This window comes from Octopus sinensis, linkage group LG1, assembly GCF_006345805.1.
Source record: "Octopus sinensis linkage group LG1, ASM634580v1, whole genome shotgun sequence".
Lineage (NCBI taxonomy): Eukaryota > Metazoa > Mollusca > Cephalopoda > Octopoda > Octopodidae > Octopus > Octopus sinensis.
Genome location: NC_042997.1, coordinates 87,060,100 through 87,065,099, shown reverse-complemented (window position 1 = coordinate 87,065,099; position 5,000 = coordinate 87,060,100).

Genomic DNA, 5,000 nt, shown 5'->3' with positions numbered 1-5,000 from the left:
TAGTAGCACGCTGACGATTCCACCTAACAACCCAAACAGAAAGAAGACTTTCCGTTTCTTCAAAGGTTTTACATCTTTTGTTATTGATGACAGTGCTCTTTATTCCTGGGTCTTCAGATTTGATATGTGCTTAAATCTTGTTCATATTATGTACAATCGTCGATACAATATATAAATGGAAAAGAAGAGAAGAAATTATAATGAAGGATATTCAGAGAGTGAAAGCGCAAAAGGAAGTGTGGAGATGATATTTTAACTATTCAACAGGTAATTACAAGTCAACCTGGTGGAGAAATTCTCAATAATTTTCGTTAACAGAGAAACTGATCATCTTCGAATTGCATAAAGAAGCCGAATATTATCGCAAGTGTTCGATGTGAATTGGAGAGAAAAAGATGTGCTGCCAGACAGCAACAAGAAATCAAAAGCAGAAAGAGAAACAATGCCTGAGAGAAAAAAATAACTAGAAAGAAGACAAAATGAAACACCAGAAGAAAACAGTGCAAAGTTTGAAGTAGAAACGTTAATAATTATCAAATAATACAGAAATATATCCCATCACTTTTGACAGGGCACTACGCCAATACATACTTACACACACAACGCACAACACGCGCACACAGATGCATACATAAAAGCACATGAACTCACAAACACATATTCCTATTGGCTTAGAGGCATGGAATGGAAGAAGGTAAAAAATGTAACACTTTTCCTCTTTTTCTTCCCCTGTTTTCTTTTGTGTGTATTATAGGTGTAAAGTATTGAAACATATAAAACAATTATTATAAGTGTTTCGACCGGATTAAACCAAATAAATAAATAAATATGACAGTCGACTTACATGTAGCTCAAAAATGACAGCTGGCATATCACTTCTTTAATTTTATAGTTCTGTTTCTTTTTTTTTACACTGTCATACATACACATACACACACATACCTACCTACTTACATACATATATATATGTATGTAAGAATGTGTATACAAATGTATATGTGTATACATATATATATATATATATATGTATGTATGCATATATATATATATATATATATATATATATATATATATCAGGTCATCCCATATGTTCTGCCCGAATTTTGAATAAAGAAAACAAGTGATCAAATGTTATATTTAATTGAAATTTAATCATCAATGTACTTTCCCTGATTATCTATGACATCTTTCCACCTATTTACAAGCTTTTTAATCCCATCAATGTAAAACTCTTTTTAGTTTCAAAGCGAACAACTCTGAAATGTCAGTTTCGACCTCCTTCTGGCTTGCGAAAGTTATGTCCTCCAAATGATTCTGTAAACTACGAAACAAATAGTAGTCTGAAGGAGAAAGGTCAGGAGAATAAGGTGGACGAGGAATTTTTTCCCAACAAAGCTCTTCGATCTTCTTCGATTTTTGCAGTGTGGGGTCGAGCATTGTCCGGATGAAACATCACTCCTTTTCGATTCACTAAAGCGGGTCATTTTTTCTTCAAACTTGGTTCAAACGCTCTAATTGCTAACAGTAGACCTGAGCATTGATTGTTGCATTAGGTGGTAACAATTCAAAGTGAATTACTCCTTTGCAATCCCACCAGATAGACAGAAGAACCTTTTTTCCACGAAGATCCCTTCTCGGTTGTGATTGAGCTTTTTCCCTTTTATCAAACCACTGTTTACGACGTTTAACATTTCAATAGAAGATCTATTTTTCGTCATCAGTCACAAGTCTATCCAAAAAGGGTGAACTGAGTTCGCGAGAATGGAGGGAAGAGAGAAGAGAATGGAGAGAACCTGGATTTGCGGTTGCTTTCGGACAATTCATGAGGCACCTATTTTCCAAGTCTAGGAACCTTTCCAAGTTGTTGAAGATGAAGATGAACAGTTATATGGTTTGAACTAAGCTTTATTGCCAATTCTTCAACTGATAATGCAGGATTTTCTTCAAGTAATGCCTCAAGGAGCTTATCATCAAACTCAACTGGACGTCCTGTTCGATCTTCATCTTCAAGGCTGAAATCTTCACTTCTGAACTTTGCAAACCATCTTCTGCAAGTTCTTTCATTCAAGCATTCTTTCCCATAAACTGAGTGTATGTTTCGAGTTGCTTCGGCTGCAGAGTTTCCTTTTTTTGTACTCGTAAAGCATCATGTACCTTAAATGCTCTGTGGATACTTCCATATTAGAAAGGGTTTCAATCAAAGAAATTTTAATTCTATTATTCTATAAAATAATATTTAATTAGTTTAAATGTATACAAATGCATAAAAATAATTTTTAATTCCATTAGACATTCTAAAATACTATTAAATTTCATTCAATTTTTTAAAAAAGGTAAAATCGGACAGAACTTATGGGATGACCTGATATATGCATGTACACATACATGTAGATAGATAGATAGATAGATAGATAGATAGATAGATAGATAGATAGATAGATAGATAGATAGATAGATAGATAGATAGATAGATAGATAGATAGATAGGTAAACAAACATACAGACAGACAGACAGAGAGACAGACAAGCAGACTGACAGACAGACAGATAGATAGATAGATATATAGATAGATAGATAGATATAGATAGATAGATAGATAGATAGATAGATAGATAGATAGATAGATAGATAGATAGATAGATAGATTGATAGATAGATAGATAGATAGATAGATTAATTTAAGCCACACGCATTTATTTATGATTTTATGTGTTGCTTTTCACGAACATGTATACTTACATACAGATACATACGCTCTCCTGACAGTGCGCACCACAGAGAAAAATGAAGAAAAGGCTTATATTATAAACTTATATTAAAAACAAAGTATATAAAAATCGACTTTGTAAAATGGAATGATGCTGACTTTATAGTAATAAAGATACGAAAACGTATGAAAAAAATGGAAAGATGTGGTATGAAATAATCAAGGAAAGAAGAATTATTGGGAGTAAGATTGGTTTTGTTTTTCCTGTAAGGTCTAATCTAGTTTTGGTTTATGTTTGTGCTTATTTGGTTGTGTCTATAGAGAGTGACAATATTATGTAAACTATTCAAACGAAAAATCTGCATATAATGCGTTTGTTAAACTAATAAATATTCTAAACTTTTGCGTCAATGACAAGGTCGCAGTTGGTGCAACGAAACTTTTTGTACCAAATAATAAACGTTTAAGTGAAGTTAGCAGCCTTTGTGTCTTTTGAATGACTAAAATGTGTCTCCCACGTAGTAATTGTCTTACTTTCAACACACGGTTTCAGATCAAATCACTTGCCTGACAAGTACTACTCGTAAATTAATTTTTTTTAAATATCATTAAAATTTCCATTCATACAATTCTGCAGTTCGCTTGGTTCGTGCTGGTGCTCGTAAATGGTTTCTGTGGCATGAGAACAAGTCAGAGACAAATCTTTGTTTCTTTCTTCTATACACACTTGGACAAGATAACATTAGGTAGCGACTTGCCAGAGACTTTAGAATGTTGAATAGAATGGTCATGTGATAGTCATTCCGATCATCTGCGTTCTTAATTTTATTCTCATCGCGATTTCATCCTCTCAGTGTCGATAAATAAACTATCAGCACCGGGGCCAATTCTTCTCTCTCTCTCCCTCCCTCTCTCCCTCCCTCTCCCCCACTCTCTCTCTCTCTCTGGAAGAAATCAGCTGCGTTCAAATCCAGAGAAAATAGGCTTCACCAACTTTAAAATATTTAAGCCACACCGTATGAAACTCTAGTGTCCCTATCCAGGAATTGAGGACTCAAAAAAGGAAAGATCCCATCTTATCACAAGTAAGACTTAACGTGACACTTAGTTGGATACCACCGTGGTCCTTTAACTATCTTCACTAGAATCTATTTTGTAGCAAGCATTTGGATCAGGCCTCCTGCCTGACTATAATATTTTTTTTCTGCTACTCACTTTTCTATACTAATTTATCAATCTCATGAAGTTAAAAAAAAATGGTTCGTGAGCAACGCCAGTCCACTCTAACTGAGCTACAAAAGATATTTCTTAAATGTAGAATTAAGCTTAGTACACCTTTTCCTCGATTTACGACCTATGCAACTTACGACATATGCGACTTACGATCACGAAAAGTCGAACACTTTGCAAAGGTTGAACGTATCATTCAAGGTGTTGTGCTCTGTTATCGTAAGATGTATGACAAAAAAAAGAAAAAAAAAACTATCCAACCAAAGCTCACCATGTTCCTCGAAAAACCATCTACCTCAACACAAGAACATGTCTTTGAAGGCTAAAAATTTATTTTCAATTGCACTTTTTCATAAGAACACTTTTTTTTATTGTATGAATGCGGAATTTCATTTATATTAACTTTTAAATTAATTTTAGATTGTGTTTAGTACAATAGAGTATATATATTATGTATTTTTCATATTATGTACAATATTTATGAAATAAATTTTTGTGTTTTATATTTTTATAACCCGTTTGAATGAAAATAGTGTTGACAAAAATACAAGTCCGATATACGATCAGATCGACTTATGACCTGTCAGCAGGAATGGAACTCGGTCGTAAGTCGAGGAGAAGGTTATAAACTTTGATACTCAAAATGATGATTATTATGCTGCTGTGCAGTATAATTCAGAGCTAAACGGACTGAGCTGTTGAGAAAAAGGGATTTTTGTTTATGTATACATCGCCCATGGTTAGAGACGAATTGTCTATTTCTTAGCTGGTTACGATAGGAGGAATGTCATATGTTTCGGTAGGACTGCTTAGAGAGGTATTTAATTCGGTAGTTCAGAGAAGGAGATGCCGTTATAACAGCGGTAGAATAAGCCGATTGCAGAGACATTGTTCAGATTCTGAGTTTGCATTTTGTTGGTGAATTAGTCTTTGCTTATCAGCTGGTCGTGGTCAGGGATGATTGTGTGCGTAGCTGCAGCACTGCCCTAGACGTCTGAGAAAGTGTTATTACGTTGTGGGTTTTAGCTGAGCTTTGTAGCAAGTCAGTAGCCGATCAAAACT